Below are 20157 nucleotides of genomic sequence, written 5' to 3' on the forward strand. Positions count from 1 at the left end.
CATATTCATTTTCGGGTTCAATACAATTCACCCTCCAAGTTGTCATCCATTTTTACTTCCGCTAACGTAATCTAAAAATTTACAATGTACCTCTCTCAAGGTTTCAAAATTTTTAATTTAGTCATTCTGTCGTCAAGCCAGACGAAATTTTGACCACATGCATGTCACAAGGCTTTTTTTAAGCAATTTATCTGTTTTACCCTCTTTCCAAGATGACATTTTACAGATCTTTTCACGTGATGCTGTAGATTGCATTTTTCTCTTTGAGTCGGGTATGACTTGCAAGAAAGTGGATTTCCAAAACGGGTTGAATAAAACTCAGAAAATATTGAGTTTCAAAAAATACACCCAAATATGAATTTACTAAAAAAAATTAAAAACAATTGAAAATAAAAAAAATTACTTTGACATTAACAGCTTAAAGCTGGTGCTGAATTGACCTATTCCTTTTTTATTTATTTTTTTGAACGTGAATTGACTTACTCTAGAACATTAATTTTTTAGGCATATTTGAATCTGCAATGATTTCTTTACTTGTAGCTTTGCATGTCTATAATTTGAAGTACCCTTTAGGCTTATTATTAATTAAGCAATAAAAATTAATTAAGTTTTGGCTTAAAAGCTCTGAGCCCTCGCATATTAAATTAGTAAGAATTCTCTGTCTATTCCCTGTACCTTCTCTTTCTTGTACTTTGCTTAGAATTTTTCTTTTTCTTTTTCTTTTCTTAAATAAAAAAAAAAAATCAAAAAATCTAATGTTTCTGTCTCAACTATTTTCAATGTTTTTTCAATTACATACGGCAAAACTTGGATAAAGTAGAGATCCCGGGAGCCGTAAAGATGAATTGCATTCGCTAATGGAATAGAAAGACTTAAAATGGAGACAGCAAGCCAAGGAAAATTGGCTCAAATATGGTGATTGTAATACGAAATATTTTCATGTTTGTGCCACCCAAAGGAAAAATGTAATCTCATAATGTAAATTAGGCTTGTACAAACGGAGTGGTTATAACCGCTTCGCAATTGCTAATCACTTGTAACTGTTAATCACCTAGGCGGAAGTGGTTAGCGGTTTTAAGGGTAGACAGAGACAATTAATAACCGCTAACCGCCTACCTTTATATATATATATAATATTTGGTATTTTGGATTTGTAATGTTTTGATTTTAGATTTGTTTGTATTTGGTTATTTGGATTTGAATTTGTAATGTTATGGTTTTGGTTTTGTTTGCATATGGTTATTTGGATTTGTAGTGTTTTGGAGTTGTATTTTTTTTTTAATACATATTTTGGATTTGTATTTAGATTTGTTAATTTTGTATTAAAAGGTCCAAAAAAAAAATTTATTTTATTTTTGAAAAAATTAAAACATGCCTTAAAATCGGTCCAAAGCCCAAATTAAAAAATGATTTTCAAACCGTTGGTTATAAACATAATAACCGTTAACCGCCTAGGCTGTTGTGGTTGTTAAAATTCAATAACCGCCTTAGGCCAATAACCGCAAACCATAACCGCTTGTACATGGATGACAATGGTAGTGTGCATACCTCCAATGAAGATATTACCAATGCTTTTGTCCAATATTACAAACATTTATTCACAACAGCAGAGCCCAGAAACATCAGTGATTGTTTTCATGCCATTGATAGAAAAGTAAGTCAAGAGATGAACGAGCAGCTTTTGGCTGATTTTACTATGGAGGAGGTTTGTCGTGCCCTAAATCAAATGCGACCGCTAAGAGTACCAGGACTAAATGGGTTCTTACCATGTTTTTACCAACAAAACTGAGCGACAGTTGGTGGGGAGGTATGGTCTCCTATTCTTAGGTTTTTAGACTCTGAACAATTGGATGCACAGATAAATGCTACAAACATAGCCCTAATTCCTAAGGTAAAGAATCCAACCCATGTCTCTGAGTTTCGGCCTATATAAGCCTCTGTAATGTGCTTTACAAAATGATCTCCAAGGTGCTAACCAACAGACTAAACGAGGTACTTTCACATATCATCTCCCCCCCAGCCGAAGCGCTTTTATCCAATGTAGATTAGTCTTTGACAATATCTTGCAGCCTACGAGACTCTCCATTCCATGCAGTCTAGACTATGGGGCAAAGTGGGATACATGGGCTATAGGGTGGCATGAACATTTCTAGAGGTGACGAGAAGATTGGGTTTCTCAAGCTGATGTATTAACCTTATTATGACATGCATACGCACGGTCTCTTATGATATTGTGGTGAATGGGCAACCTATAAGGAGAATTATCTCATTCTGGAGAATCAGGCAAGGGAATATTTTCGTCTCCATATCTTTTTTTTCTATGTGCAGATGCACTTAGCTCCCTTCTCGAACATGCTGAGACGTCTGGCTGCATTATTAGAGTTCCAACCTCAAAAAAGGGCCTCCGCCTCAATTATTTATTCTTTGCAAATGACAATTTGTTATTTTATAAGGCCAACTATGTGGAGTGGCACCAACCGATGAAATTGCTGGAAAAGTATGAACACGCATCCGAGAAGAAACTTAACAAGGACAAAGTCTATTCAAAAAAAAAAAAAAAAAAGGACAAAGAAGGAAAATAAACAGAAGTGAGTAAGGTGACTTATCAAAGATACTAGCAGCATTCACTATGATTCTTAAGATTTAAGAAATTTTGAGAGAAATAAAGAGCTATTAATATGGTAAAGACTTACATTATGTACAAGTTACAATGAACTCTTATTTTTAGGAAAGGGGATGTAGTAACCTATGCTACATGCCACCTTCATATTGGGGTAGTAATTCAGACCACGTGACACCATTCGATTGGAAAACATACTATTGGTACGAACTATTTACCTTTAAGTGTACGTTGAACATCCTGTCAGTATGAACTGTACCGCCTAGATGACCTACATGCTTGCATGAATTGCTTACTATTAGCACCTGACATCCTGTCAATATGGACGATCTCTTGGGTGTGTGTTTTACAGAGTTATCATGACATGGGTGATAGTCGGCAAAAACTCCCCTTGACACAATCAACAAAGTAGTTCTCTCATTTGTTGTCATGGACAATTGTCAAAAACTTCCCTTGTTGAGCCTAAGTGGACTTTGCGAGACTTAAGCCTTTAGTTAACAGTATCACTGGGTTTGTAAACAGTATCACTGGGTTCAAAGGTCGTGAATTTATTTATATTAATGTGTTTGTCTTTACAGAATGTAACATGCCATTACTAAGATAGATATGAAAATTAGGAAGATTATATTATTAATTTTATTCGTTGTTTGTTTCAGCAACTCTCTATCATTATTAACATTATCTTAACACATATATGATATATTTTTCTCCAATGATTTTTAGAAAGTAAAAAATAAAATAATATTTTCGTAGCCATTCTCATAAGGTTGGTTGCCACGCGTATAACCTAAAAGCAAAGTAAAAGCCACTTTTTCATGGATTCATCCCTCCATTTACCTTTTTCCTCCGTAAAAAAATATATGATATTCTACTAAAATATATAATTTTTTATCATTTTATTTTATTTTTTAATATATTACGTGGTAAGGTGATTCTCCATTTTATTTTATTTTTTAAAAATATAAAAACTTTAAAGCTAGTGAGAGACCACCTTACTACATAAATAATATGATAAAAAATTGTATATTTAAGTGATAGAGAATCATATCCCCGTAAAAAAACTTTCTCCAGCTTTTGCCGCATAACCTACGAGGTGACTAAACGGCTACAATGACAATTTTTTCGTGCTCAAGCTAGATCCAACGGCTTCCAAAAAATTTTTAAAAAGAATCTTGAAAAATGATTAAGAGGGGACACTTAAACGTCCTCTCTCCTCCTCTTTTTATTAAGAACATCATTTTTAATCAAAATGTACACTCTTTTATTATTTTTTTTCTTTTTCTTTTTTATTTTAATTAAAGAGATTTTTTTTTAATTTAATTTAAAAGAGAGGAAGAGAAAACGGAACGGTTAACTGTCCCTCCTAAGAGCATCCTTATCGAACTCGGCAGTTTAAAAGTTTCACCAAATTTTGGTGAAATTTCTCAAAAACTCCTCCGCATCAAGCTGGCTATCGTTTCACCAAAATGACTCTTGTCAGATTCCTTCTCCATATTTATCGTGTATCAACCTCACGCTATTTCATTTCTTATTATTATTTTTCATTCTCGCGCCTTTCTTCATTTTCCTCCGTCACTTTCCTCCCGCAAGATCTCTCTGCTAAGGGAAATCAGCTGCAAGTCTTCAACTCCCAACGGACCCCTCCAGCGCAAACCCAAAGCCCTAGACCCCTTTGATTCAAAGCCCTACCATTGCCACTCCTCCACCAATGGTATCCTTTTTCCCCTTTCTCATTCTTTCTTCTTTCTCTTCTTTCTTTTCTTTCTTTTCTGTTTTCTGAGAGACACCGAGAGACCCGAGAAGAGAGAGAAGCCGACTGAGAGAGAGAGAGAGAGATCGTGAGAGGGAGAGACCGGATCTGAGAGTGAAACCGGGAGAAGACCACCGGAGGTCCGATTTCCGGTGGTCGTTGCTCGAGAAACCGACGGAGGGGAGGACCCAGAACCGGAACCCGTCAGCAGAAACCCGACCCTCCAACGACCCACACCCGATTTCAGGAGAGCAGAGGCGCGGCTTCCGGTGGATCGTAGGCCGGAGCTGATTTCCGGCGATTCTGGCCGGAAATCCGGCGACTTCCAGAGGCGATTTCAGGTGAGCAAGGAGTGCGATTTTCCGGTGATTTTTCCCTAGCTTTGAACAAAAATTCGCTAGGTAATTTCTGATGAAATCTTGTTCAAATTGTTATAGGTTTATTTTGATTATGATTTGTTGGAATTATCTTTGATGTTGGTTGATTTTCCGGTTGAATGGCATTCGGTGGGTTATGGGTATTTGTTGAATTTTTCCCCTGCTTCGGTGATGATGGTTCTGATAAATGATTGGGTGTTTTTGAATGTGAATTTATTGGGTAAAATTCACTGATTGGCCGAACCCCCTTTGAAACTGATTTTCTGTTTGTTCTTCTTTCTTCCGATTGTGTATGTGTTACGGTATTGTGTTGATGTTCATAGAAACTTTGATGTTCTTGAGATACAGTTAAAGTAGTTATTCTCAAAACTGATAAAAAAAGAATATATAATTAAAATAGAGAAAAATTTAGAGAGTTTGATGTAAGAGTAACTTTAAAAGTGATGGATAAAATAAAAAAAGTATATTATTTAAGCTAAATTTAGAGAATACTTTTAAGAGCTTGATAAGGATGCTCTAATCAATTCTCAAAAATCATACTCCAACCTTCCTCTGAGAAAGCAAGCACACGGGACTGCCAAACACACCTAATAATAATCAATCCTTCCCAACGTCTCCAATTTTGACAAGACAATACGTTGAGACTTATCTTTTACTGTCGTTTTCTTCTTGCCTTCTTTCTATGCATGCCTCGGTAAACTCATCCCCAACATCATCAATAATATATGCAGTTGCATCTTGATTCATACATACATGATACATGCATGTGTGTACAAAAATACGTACGGATCATTTCATTAGTCTTCTCAATTGAAGCACCATCCGGTGCTACTTTGTTTGCTGTTAAATCATTATTTATATAAAAAATTTAAACTTATAAACATGAACGAATTTAATTATTTAATCTTACTTTAAAATTCATTCTCACATATGAATACAAATTTTATTTTTATTTAATGATACCTAACATTTTAAATATTTAATTAAAATCGATGGTGAATTGTTAGAAATATGATTTGAACTTAAAACCTCTACTCTAATACCACTTAATGGTTAAATTATCATTTATCATGAAAATTTAAGTTTATAAAAATAAAATATTTAATTATTTAAGATACAAGTGAATAGTGCATCGAGTGAAAAGACAAGAAAATGGAGATTGGAGACTACGAACGGGACATAACTTATGAAGTTCAACCGTAACGTAAAATGATTATTCGTACAATATAATTTTTTTTTAGTTTAAATTTGTGTTTTTACTTTTATTTTTATAAACTTTATTATATAATGAATCAAACATGTCCTGTCAACTCGATGCGACTCGTTTAATAAATGGGTCAAACGGATTGTATCGTATCAACTTGTTATTTAAGTGAGTCATGTTATGGTAAAAAGGTCTAACCTTTTTAGTTAAACGGGTCGTGTTAGAGTTGATTCGAACGCGACACGCAAACCCTTTTTGAAAGCCCTAGATGAAGATCCTCAATTTAGATAGCGTCAATGCAGATGGACATATTGCAGCCCTCACTTTTTTCTCTCTCTTTTTTTTTTCACAAAATTTTATTATAATCTCAATAAAATATAAAGATATGATGGAGGAGAGAGAAATAATTTTGTATTAAAATAACAAATAAGAAAGTTTATTTTAATTCTCTATATATTGAATAAAACTGTAGCATTCACGATACTTAGAGATTTAATATTAATGTATCTATAATATAAAAAGTAATGCTAAATAAATGATTAATGTATTTGTTGTGTCTTTTTAAAATTAATTAGCTTTTAAAATTACAATTAAAATTGTGATATTAAATTTTGATGAAATGATCAAAATAGAAAACATGGGTCACGTTTAACGGTATTCTAATATAATTGTTAGAAAATTATGTACCTCGGTCAATGAAACACTAAGTTGAAATCCTGAAACCCAAGATTCAAATCCTGCCAAAAAAATCGATTGTATCTGTGGAAATTTGATTATGTGCAAGCATTATCTTGTGCGTTCAGAATCCTTTATAATTATTTGAGAAAATTCAAGCTGGTGATTATGAGAGACAAATATTTCTAGTAGCCTCACTAAAATAGTTTTTTAGCTATTTTGGTGAGCCAATTTGATGAAAATCCTGAAAAACCACTCACAGCAGCCTCACCATTTTAACCAAAAAAATTTGATGACTGAAATTACTAACCAAATTAGATGAGACATTTTCACTCAATAATCTACTCACTAAATTTTGTTTCACATTTCTCTCTCACATGATTATCACACTTTTTTCCTTTTTTCTCTCATTTTCTTTTCTCATCTCCCATTTTTTCACGATAATGTCATTATTTCATGGATATGAATGATTTTTTGTAAAAAGATTTTATAGAGAAATAAATAAATAAATATGAAAAAATTATTATTTAAATGGAATAGTGAATATTGACTAGTTAAAATGGTGAGGCTACTGGAGGAATTTTAATAAAGTGGCTCATCAGAATAGAAAAAAAAAATGATTTTTAGTTATTTTGGTGAGTAAAATTTGGTAAGGCTACTAGGAATTAATGCTCAACTTATGAGATTCATCTGACCAGATAAGTGATTAAGTAATACAATGTTTATTTAGTTAAGTGAATCCCATGAATAATTTTTTACAATTATTGGTTTGTCTTCTTTCAAATTTAAATAAATAATTATAGTGAATCTTAATTCAAACTTTTAGAGGTCTTGCAAGAACACCCGTGAAGCGGACCAGTCAAGAGGACCCGTCGTCCTTGACCCAGCACCCACGATTGGACCTGATTGGACAGGGTTTAGATGCCTTCAAGGGACCGAGTTCCAAAGAAGCGTGGGGTTAGAGAACCTTCCTAAAATGGAAAGAAAGGACTTGTGAAGAACTATGTCTATGCCAGAAGACTGAGAAAAGCAAACACCCCTCTCTCATAGGGACTTTTCTGGACTGTGTTTCGAAGCATGCGATCGCTTTATGTGACATTTATGACTTCTACGAAAGCATGCCACCAAAGTTCTCTTATTTGATAAAATAATTTGAGTAACTCTAAATAATTAAACTGTGTACGAGCACGTTTGTTACCCTATTTTAGGGAATATTTTTTTTTGTTTCTTGTTTAAATAAAATGTTTTGTTGTAATTAATACAAATATTAAAAATAATTTTGTGTTTTTTGGCATTTTAAATTGTTTATTAATAATAATATTTTAAGAATACAAAATAAAAATCTAACATGTAGATCCTGAGATCATAAATGTGATTGTACTTAATTTGAATTCGTCAGTTAAACAGATCCACCTACACATTTCTCTTTCTTGAATGGAGGGGAATCACTGGCACCCTCATAAATTGCTTCCGAACTCAGTAAAGAGTTCCACCTATCTATGTCTGCATGTTTTTGAATGCTCTATTTTTTCGGTGAAAGTTGTTGAGTTGCTTCACTGTCAGCCTTTTTTCTCTGCAAATCCGTGATGTCTTCCTTTTTGGCCATTTCGTTCACCAGTACTTGACAGAAAAAAATGGGGGAGGGGTAAAATGGGTTATAAAACATTGCGGTGATTAAGCATTAACAATCAAATGGCATTTGATGATTAAAAAAGATGTGATTTTCATTTGACTTTTTTTTAAAAAAATTAATGTGAGAATCATATTGTTTATTCATTTTATCAAAAATATATATGAAAATGGGATCAAGTGAGGTTCTCATGACACGCGCCTCTCTATGGTAGAGATCGATGGTTTTGGCGGTTGTCTGCTGCAGAGGGAGGTCCCCGATGAAGGCGCGTCTCTACAATTTACACGCGCTGGTGCCGGTGACAGCTTTTTCCCGACGCCGGTTTCGTTTGGTTTCTGTTTGGATTTTTTATTTGTTTTTCTGTTTACAGTCTGCCTTTGTAATGCTCAATTGTTAGTGGACTATTTGTTGGCATAGTGGCTAGACTAGCCATCTTTTTCTTTGTTTAGATTGTGCTTAAACGTAAAGAGCGGTTCAAACATCGTTCATGTAATGTTTGTGTGTTATTTAGATAGCTGTTTTAAGTCAAATTTTTCTGGCTTATGGTGTATGGCGTCTTGTACCTCTATTCTCTGTAGTTGCCTTTAGCCGTTCTTTATTAATATATGGTGACTCATGTTATCTGTTCAAAAGTGAGGTCCTCAAACTCAATTTAGATAAAAAAAAAAAAAAAAAAAAAAACTTAGCCTATAAAATACCCATCATATAATCGTGGCCATTTCAAGGTAAATTCTCACGACTAAAACAATGTGCGGGTAAGGAGATATGATTTTTTGTCACTTTAAGACACAATTCTTGACTATCTAGCTAGTTTTAGAGTTTGAATTTTTTATTTTTTATTTTTAAATAAAGTAAAAAAAATAAGTTACCACATGAGTAATATTGGGACGATAATATATCATATCCCATGGGTAAGACCAAAGATTTCAGGTACGTACGTAGGTTAATTCAGGTGCAAACCAAACCTGCGATTACCTCTACTTTCATATGGCTGATTTGATTAGTTCTTTTTAAAATCGAATGAAACGATTTTAACATAATTATAACTTCTCGCGCCACCTGTTTAACATAATGTTGTTTTTATACAAACGTACACCCCTGCCAATGCATATGCAATGATATCATCAACTCCGATCCTTTGAAACTTCACGTTTTCTGTGCTTTACTTTTCTGCTTTACGTGCAGTCCATTTTTCTCTGCCACAGATCAAATGCTGCAGCAATTCACTGAGATGAAAATAAAAGCAAAGAGAGACGTCAGGGAAGATCAAGAGAGATTTTCGTATAAAAAGAAGAGAGTAGCTTTTGATGGTACAAAGCATCGATCTCTGCCTAGCCTCTCACCACTTATTATTTAGCAAAAATTACAAATTATTCAATTTGGTATCAAAATTAATTTAGATATTTCTTAGGTAGTTTAATTGACAAATCACTTTCTGAAGTCAAATTCGTTAGATTATTTAAAAGATTTCGTTAGACGTTACGTCAGCACCAATAAAATGGCAACACGTGTCAATATTAATAAAAATTATAAATCTATTAAAAATATAAATAGATAAAACTTAAAAGAATTATATATATATATATATATATATATATATATATAATGATTTTTAAAGTTTTATTTGTATTTTTAATAATTTTTTTTATTATTATTATGATTGACACATGTCTCCATTTTATTAATGCTGACATGGTGCCTAACGAAATCTGTTAAAATTTTTAACGAAATTCGACTCAAATGAGCGATTTGTAAATTAAACCAACCACTATAATCTCTGAATTAATTTTGATACCAGATGGAGCGATTTGTAATTTATGCTAATTAACCATAGGAACCGATGTTGCAAATTTTCCTATTATTTACTATAAACTTATTATTTATTTTTATTTATTTCGTAGGTTTTACGTACTTATTTTTTAATAAAAACTTATTATTTAGTATCTTATCTAGATTTTTCTTAATTATTAATTATTATTATTTCTTTATATGTATTCTTCCCAATGGTAACTTGAAAAAGGAAAAAAGAAAAGATCAAAGAGAAAAAAAAAAATATGAAAGAAACGATCTAGTTTGCTACAATTAATGAGAAAACGAAAAACCAAATTTTAAAAAGCATCGGTTTTAGAAAGAACTTAATGGAATATGGATAGTAGATTTTGTTTTTGTCAACTGTTAAAACAAATTGGATTAATTATGTTTGCCTATTGGTTTAGATTATAGATCCGTGCTTGAAGAAGAGGAGCTCTACACCCTAGCTAGCAAACACTTTGGGCCCTTGGGGTGAAATTAATTTGATATGCATTTTACTTACGCATTAGCTAAATTAGATAAAGTGAATTTTAATTAGTTATTTTAAATTAAAATATATACAATTCGATGTGAGTGCTCTTACGGTTTGTAAACCAAAAGAAAAATGAAAAGAGCAGCTATATATGCCCGTGACTCTCCATTCCGCCACTGCCATGCATTTTCTTTTCGATTTTTACAGCTCGTGACCGTCCTTGTCTCTTCCATACATGCAGCTGGCATACCCAACAGAACCAAACAGTACTTCGTCATTCATCTTTTTCTCTTTTACTTTTCCAAAACCACTTGCTTGGTAAACGTTCGAAACAACTGGCAGGTTGAAAACCAAACACACTTGCTTGGTTTGTCGTTGTCAGAATAAATAAATAAAGCTATCAAAGTTGTGGATTTTGTGAATGGCACAGTTCATATATAACACAGGGACGCTTGAAGCTTCTCTTCAGTGGCGAGGGAGTGTCACTTGGGTTGGAACCCAAAGACCCATTTCACTCTAAGCTCAGATCAGTTCAAACCCACATGCGCGGGCTAAGGTTTCTTGGCTATACAACTCGACTTTTCTTCTTCTTCTTCATCCGTGAACAACAAGTCCAGCAATGTTAGTGATGATGAAGGTGTTTATGCGAGGATGATGGTGTTGATGATGATGACGAGTTTGAGAGGGATGATTTAGCTGATTTCAGAGGGCTGGTCCTGGACATCTCAAACGTACAGGTCAGTTTATTTCTTATGACTCACTTGCTTATTATATTCCACTTTATCACTTTTTTATTCTTTGTTTACTATAATTTTTTTTATTAAACTATGAAATCTTTTAAGCACAGTAGAATTAACTGATCTCTTTGCTAACAGTTTCATCAACCTGCATTTGGGTTGTTTCTGGCTCTATTTTATATATTCTGTTCTAGGTATAATAAATTATATGCATTTTACATGTATAAAAATTGGCTGCCGTCAGGCATAGTCACAGAAAGTTCAGTTCCGATGAGGCAATTTTCATTTTTCTCCCAAAAGCTCAAATACAGCTTCTAATATCTAAGTGCTAGATTCAGGGAAAATATTTGACAACCATATAAAATAATGGAAGATCCTGTCAGCATAATGAAATTGAAGAACAAAAGATGAGGTACACTCTTATTTGTTTTGCATATTTACCAAGGAAAGAAGTCTAGAAATAGGGTCATGGACCAAATGTTTATGCCACACACCGAGTCATTTCTTGACAAAATAGCCCCCAGTGCCCACTTACATTTTTTTTTGTTTTGTTTAAAGAGATGATCACATATGAAACTTTTTACCTCGAACGGTCTAAAGAGCTTGAGTTAATTCTTCTTTTTCTCTTTCCTTTCTACCACTCCAGAAGGTCTTGCATGGTTGTTTACTTAAGGTTCTGATCACTGTTGTCTTGTGCCAGGCCAATAAATGTTGTCTACTGGAAGCGTGCTGTTTGTTTGGAATTCATGGAAAAGGTTAGATTGCTTTGATCACTTATTCATGTTGGAGTTTTGGACATTAGCAAATTAACCTTGCTGGTAATTATCATTCCCTGTTCTTCTGGTATGAGTTATGAAACAAGAACCATGCCCGACTTGATGCCTCCTCATCTCTCCTCTTCACCTTGTTGTTTCTCTGTGGTATATTCTCCACGAATCATGCCTGCGGCCAAATAGACTGTTAACGTATGGGTGTCTTTAAACCCATCATAATGGCGTGGAACCCGTTAGTTTTACGAGCTCTGAAAGGTTTAAAATTCTTTCTTCTAGTTGGAGTTGGAATGTTTGTCCCACACGTACGGTATAGGTTTCCATGTGTCCTGGTTAGACTTGTACTGGAGAACCTCATCAGCCTCTATAAATAGAGAAGTCATGGTGCACAACAAAATAGATACACCAAAGATAAAGGGATTTCATAGCTTAGTGTGATAAAGCACTTAGAGAAAAAAAGATAGTTTTTCTTTTGCTATTCTCCTTTGTATGAGAGTGAAATTTGAGTATATTGAAACTTTGAGTTTTGAGTGATTTTCTTCTTGTAACCATCTTCACAGTGAATATAGGAAAACTCACCGACCTTGAGTTATCTTGCAATAAATTGAGCGAGGGTGATAAGATATCTAATTTTCCTGTGTTTCGTGCAAGCTAGCAGGAATTTGTATTTTGCTTCCTGTATCAGTACTATTTATGAGCTTAAACATCAAGCCTTGTCGGCTTGTCTAACTTGTGTGCTAGCTTTAGAGTACTACAATAAGATTATGATGTTTGTTAAATGCATGTTAACTCGTTTTATTAGTGTCACTGCTTTAGCCTTAGTAACGTATGCTTTTCTAGATGCGTTAATATAGAAACCTATTCCTGGGCTTCTCAACATTTCTTTATGTGGGGTTGGGTTGTTGATATTTATGCATGGGGGATTGATGCATTTACTATCACTTTTCTTTCTATAACTCTTGTATTCACTTGGAAACTGTTCTCATGTTTTTTGCAGGCTTCTGGAAAAGATGGAGTGTTGACTGATTCAACCTCCTCGTTATCCTTGTTAGTGGATGCTACCTCAAGCACCAAAGGTGATGCTCATCACGGATTCACGGGTCAGTTGCAGAACATATATGATCTCTATTGATAGAACTAAAGTTGATTCAGTAGAAACTCATGAAAATGGTTTGAATGGAAAGTAATGGGGCGTATACAAAGTTGCATAGTGTGTTTAGACCGATATATTTTCTTTATACTAAATCTCAGTCGCATAATACTAACTTTATAAAACTTTTTTTTTTTTTTTTTTTTTTTTTTTATAAGTAAGAAATAAATCTCATTAAAAAAGCGTAAGGCGCCAATTAGTACAATGAGACTACTTATATAATTCCGAAAAGATTATAATATCCCGCTGTCATTAGGTCAGACCTAGATCTTCCGCTTCTCCGAAAAGTAAAAAATTGTTGATTGTAATATTTTATCTATCAAGATATATAAGCATAAATCTTGAACAATAATTTTTTTTTTTTTTTTACTTGCTTAAATGTTTTCATTCAAATTTTTTACGTAATTCTGTTTTTAAGATATGTTGGGCGGGTACCATTTATCAAATAAAAACATGCATCTTTATGTAAGAAAGAGGAAAACAAAAACATGAATGTTTATGAAATAAAAAGGGAGTTACTTTTGATTTATTGTAATAAACCAGACTTACTTTTGAGAAACACCTTTTTTTTTTTTTTAAAAAAAAAAAAAAAAATGTTTGAAGTTCATTATTCACGTCCTATGCAGGAAAATGCATTTATGTTGTATGTAGTTGAGTTATTATTTTCTTTCTCAAGAGTGAACCAAACTTTTAGTTAATCAATGGCATCATTCAAAAAATTTGCCACCCGTAATTAATTTTGGTGAAATATAGAGAGCTGCTGAAATATGGGGTGGTGCTGGCTAGATATGGAGTAGGAAGAAGGCTGGTTTGGCTATGGTGTGATAATGATCTGCCCATTTTCATTTCTGATGTGTATTGCTGGAGGTTTAATTTTGGTTTGTGTCAGATAGTAGATCAAGTACAGTAAAATTTGTTAAACGGTTCCCTCAAGGAGACCTTGATGTCTAGCTTGCAATATGAACAAGCTATGACTTAGCTATGACTTTTATGCCTTAGATTATCTTCAAGTCATGTTTTGAAGAAGTTACATTTCTGATCTAAGACTTTGTCAGATATGAACAGCTAAATTCAATTTGACTTAGCTAAGACTTTGTCAGCCCCCTGCTTTTTAACCAGCCTCTCCCAACTCAAACACAACCAATTTTCTTTATGCGGCCTCTCAGTCGAGTTTTGCCACTTTGCAAAATCAGTCTCTTCCTCGAACACACATTTAAGTTATGTTAAAATGTATTCAGGATATCCCATTTTACCTATTATCTACAATGGTTGTCTAGATTTTCTTATTGAACTTCCACTAAATATGAATTCGGAGGCCTCGGTTCCACACCCTATCCAACCCTGGTATGTTTTTTTTTATGTGAAAAAAATTATTATTGTTTTTTAATGCCTTGACTATTTTGTGTTTTATTTTTGTATAATGTTTTCGACATTATTGAAGCACATTTAGCGTTTGGACTTAGAAAGCCAAAAAAGGCAATTTTTTGGAATCCAACCATTCTAGAAATCTTGTTGGATTTGTAGATCAAGAAAAGCAAATGATGAAATCTATCGCAAATTATCTTAGACAACTACATTTGACATCAATGCATTGTTCGAATTTTTAGGATATGGTTTTTATTCAACTTCCTTACTTTACAGTAAACTTTCCATAAAATCCATATATTGCACATACTGACGACCACGACGTCGATCTGATTTCGGGTATTGCTAACGATACGCTTCAATTTCGTTATCTGGTGCCATTACTAAAAAAGTTAACACTGGAACTAATAAATCTAAGCCGACCTCTCCCCATAGATTTTCAATTTTTCTTTTCTTCAATCTTCGCTCAAGGGTTATACTCATTCGACGTTAAAGAAGTCAAAGAACATAGCTTTTATGAGCTATATCATCCCGCAACCTTTGATTCTTTGGATTGATTAACTTTCATACACATAATTGTAAAATACAAATCCAAATACATGTTTAGGTTTGATAATTACCTTAACTTGGATGAACTAGAGTATATGCTAGATTGGAAAAACAAATTTCATAAACGCCATTTTCTTGGAAAAATGATGCTTCTCACCCTTGCTTGTAACTATGGAAGCCGTCAAAGCATCCATGTTGGGTCCATTCCTAGATTCATACGAAATGCTCATCATCATTATGCTGATCAGCTCGTGCGCGGGTATTTTTTTTTTAATTTTGTTAATCGGATAACTGAGCAACAATGTATATATTAATATACTTTTTTATTTAATGAGGCTGGGTCCGTTTCTAGATTCATACGAAATGCTCATCATCATTATGCTGATCAGAGTCGTGGACAGGTATTTGTTTTTTAAATTTTGTTAATCAGATAACTGAGCAATAATGTATATATTAATACACTATTTTATTTTTTATTTAATGATAGACGATGTCTTATGAACAACTTGATACACTTCTCAACCAGACATTTCTGGAAATATGTGCAAAACTCTTAGATTCAATTCTAAGAAGTTTAAACGAACGTCCTGAGACTTTCTGTGATAAGTTGGGTGTTTGATTTTTGAAATTAGAATTTAATTTTTATTTGGTGCGCGAATTTCGAGGTTTTACTTTGTGAGATAAAATTAAAAAAAAATTAAATAAAATATGATTTGTTTAGAAAAAGTTGAATAAAATATGATTTGTTTTTTAAAAAGCTAAATAAAATATGATTTATTTTTTGAAAAAGTAAATACTCCAGCAAAAAGTTGAATAGAATTAGAATTTCACTTTTGCATCCAAACAAACCATTATTAAAGAAAGTCCAGGTCGTTCGTTGAAACTTCTTAGAATTGAATTGAAGAGTTTTGCACATATTCTGTTATGGGTGTTATGGGTATAATTTGGAGATGCTTCGGTTAGGGTTGCTGCAGTAGGGAAGAAGGATAGTTCGGGAATTAAGGCAGAGTTATTAGCTTGAAAAATCTCTCCAGCGTTGACGTGGGAGAGTTGGTTCTAAAAGCATGTGTTTTGTAGATATGGGCGTCGTTTTATCTTTTCCTTGATTCCCGCAATTCTGTTTATTTGTTGCTTTATGTGTATTGTTTTAAGGGAATATCCTAGTGGTTAGAAGAAAAGCTGAGCTGGCCATTCTGCTGGATCTACTACCATAATGGAAAGGTTATAAATAGTGGGGTGAGTAGGTAGGTGAGGTAAGAAGAAAATCCATTAGATATTGCTTGTAACCAGGAGATGAGATTCTCGAATGCTTAATTTCCCTTAATTTTGTACTTTTCAGTACCTATCAGTAAAAGTTTCATCAGCATTTTCCTCACTTTCCTCTACAATCCTTTAAAAACCCTTATAATCAAGTCACGTCCACCACATATTCTCAGAAAATGTCTGGTTGAGAAATGTATCAAGTTGTTCATGAGACATCGCATGTCATTAAATAAAAAATAAAAAGTGTATATATTTTATGAATTTGCTCAGTTATCCGATTAACAAAATTAAAAAAACAAATACCTGTCCACGACACTGATCATCACAATGATGATGAGCATTTTGTATGAATTTAGGAATGGACCCAGCTTGATTAAATAAAAAATAAAATAGTGTATTAATATATACATTATTGCTCAGTTATCTGATTAACAAAATTAAAATACAAATACATGTTCACAACGTTGATTAGCATAATGATGATGAGCATTTCGTATGAATCTAGGAATGGACCCAACCTGGATGCTTTGAGGGCTTCCATAGTTACAAGCAAGGGCGCGGAGCATCATTTTTCCAAGAAAATGGCGTTTATGAAATTTGTTTTTTTCAGTCTAGTTTATACTCTGGTTCATCCAAGTTGAGGTAATTATCAAACCTAAATGTGTCTTTGGATCTATATTCTACAATTATGTGTATGGAAGTTAATCTATCCAAAGAATCAAAGGCCCCATTTGGTAACTCTCTCCCCTCAAGTATGAGGAGAATTTTTTTTTTTTTTTGAGTGGTTGTAAAAAGTGATTGATGTGATATAAAGTAGAAATAATTTATATGAAAAAAAGGGAAAAATTTGTATTGTAGTGGGGTTTTTTTTTTTAAAAAATAGTAATAAAAAATTGTTGATGCGATATAAAAAGTTAAAAATGTTTTGAAGTTGATATTTTTTGGGAGAAATGAAAAAGAAGAGAAAGGGGAGAGGGTTGCCAAATGGGGCCAAAGGTTGCACGATGATATAGCTCTAAAGCTATGTTCTTTGATTTCTTCAACATTGGATGAGGTTGCCTTAGATTTATTGGTTCTGGTGTTGACTTCATTAACAATGACACCATATAACGAAATTGAAGAGTATCGTTAGCAATATCTGAAATGAGATCGATGTCGTGGTCGTCGGTCCGTGCAATACATGGATTATATGGAAAGTGCATTGTTAAGTACGGAAGTTGAATAAAAACCCTATCCTGAAGATTCGAACATTGATGTCAAATGTAGTTGAGGAAGATAATTTGTAATAGATATTATCATCATTCGTCTTCCTTGATCTGCAATAAATGTCAAAAACTCTATACAAAAATAAAACATAAAATACTAAAGCCATAAAAAAATATTAATTACCAGAGGTTGAATAGGGTGTGGAACCGGGGCCCCCGAATTCATATTTGTGGAAGTTTAATAAGAAAATCTAGACAACCAATGGGGATAATAGGTAAAATGGTACATCCTGAATACAATTTAACAACTGAAATGTGTCTTCGAGAAAGAGGTTGATTTTGAAAAGTGGCAGAACTCGACTGAGAGGCAGCTTAAAGAAAATTGGTTGTGTTTGAGTTGGGAGAGGCTGGTTAAAAAGCAGGGGGCTAACTTCTTTTCTCCTATCAATAGTCCTCTGTCAATTCAAAAATTCAGTGCCAAAATTAGAGAAACTCTCAGTATGTGTTAGATTTGAAAAACTCTCAATATATGTGCGCTCGAGCTTAGGCAGCTCGAGCATTTGTGTATTCCAGGCTTCCAAAGTGTCTTTTAAGCCCAATTTCCATTGGAATTCTCGTATTTTTCATATAAAACCCTGAAACACGAAAACAAAACAAAACTAACAAATAACAATATTAAGAAATTAACAGTTAATGGACTTGAATGTGTTACATTCGACGCTTATCACTTGTGCTTTAAATCTGTCACTTGTGCTTCAATGTTGCAAAGAAACAAATTTGATCTTAAGCTAGGAGAAGAGCCACTTCATGGTGCAAGAAGTAATAGTTTTGGGCCATATAGTATCTAAAAGAGGTGGACTATGCAAAAGTTGAGCTGATTGAAAATCTACCGCCACCTACTTCGGTGAAGCAGATTTGTTCCTTCCTCGGGCATGCCGACTTCTATCGCCACTTCATTAAGGATTTCAATAAGATTTCAGACCCTTGTGTAATTTACTTGCCAAAGATACTACTTTCCACTTTGATGACGCATGTCTAGAGGCATTCCATAAGCTTTGGTCTATGCTATCTTTTGCTCCTATGATGAAGCTTTCCGACTGGTCTTTGCCGTTTGAAATCATGTGTGATGTATCTGATTATGTTGAGGGTACGGTCTTGGGATAGCGTGAAGGCAAGCTTTCTCACGTCATGTACTATTCTAGTAAGACTTTGATGGATGCTCAAGTCAATTACAAAACGCAAAGAGAGCTGCTAGATGTTGTCTTTGCCTTGGATAAATTCCGCTCATATCTTCTGGGTCATAAGGTAATAATCTACTCTGGTCATGCTGCTCAGAGACATTTGTTGGCCAAGAAATAAACTAAGCCCTAGTTGATTTGATGGATACTTCTTCTGCAAGAATTCGATATCGAAATACTGGACAAGAAGGGAACTGAGAATGTTGTTGCCGACCACATGTCACGAATTCTATTTGAGACACCTCAGCCTATTCCAGTTCATGATTCATTCCCGAAAGAGCAACTGTTTGAGATTACTTCGAGGGAGCCGCCTTGGTATGTTGATATTGTCAATTATTTAGCCACAAGCCGGATCCATTCTCATTGGTCCAAACAAGACAATGATCGCTTCTTCAAGCAAGTCCGATCCTATTTTTGGGAAGATTCAAAGTTATTCAAGTATTGTGCTGATTAGATAATCCGACGCTGCGTCCCTGAGAGTGAATTCCACAATATTCTTACATTCTGCCATTCACTAGCTTGTGGAGGACACTTTAGTGCCAAGAAAATTGCAGCAAAGGTTCTACAAAGCGGCATCTTCTTTTGCACCGCAGTGACTATTTAGGTACTCTTATCCCCTATATTGTTTTATTTTCTCTATCCACACACCAAGGACACTATGTGATTTAAGTTTGGGGGTCTGAGAATACCTTTTATTCTTAAGCATACAGTTGATTAGAAATTTTGATTTATATTTCATTGGTGAGCTTAACATGATGAACACATGATCACTTGACTACGGAATTCAGAGTTTTGTTACTTTTTTTGGCAGCATGAGATATTACATGTTTCAATTTGATTTTCACATGCACACTAGCACGTAGTCTGTGGGGTATGAAATCTGAAATCAGTAATGTCTGTTGTAAATATCTTGGATGCAATTGGACAACTTATTGGAGGAATAACCGTGGCATATATATATATATATATATATAAAATTGTCAAAAATAATATTGATCACTTTAAGCTTTTCACTGAGTAACCGGAACTCTTGCCTCATTAAGCATTGAGTGTTCGCGTCAAAAGGTTGGAAGTTTTCTTTGATTGATAGCATGGCTAGTTTGGCTTCGTAGCCTTTTTGACTCGAGTTAGTAAGCCATTTGGGGTGTCTTTACATCTAATGCCCTAAAACCATCTGGTTTGGGAGTCATTGGCTTAAAGCTCGATACATGGGTCAATTAGAAAGCTTAAGGGAGCTAAGCATTGCATAGCCTGCATTTAAAAAATAAAAAAATAAAAAGAGAAAAGAGAAAAGAAAAAGAAAAGAATATGCCTTGGTTGTTTTATCCAATGGGGGTCCA

This window comes from Alnus glutinosa, chromosome 2 (assembly GCF_958979055.1).
Source record: "Alnus glutinosa chromosome 2, dhAlnGlut1.1, whole genome shotgun sequence".
Classification (NCBI taxonomy): domain Eukaryota; kingdom Viridiplantae; phylum Streptophyta; class Magnoliopsida; order Fagales; family Betulaceae; genus Alnus; species Alnus glutinosa.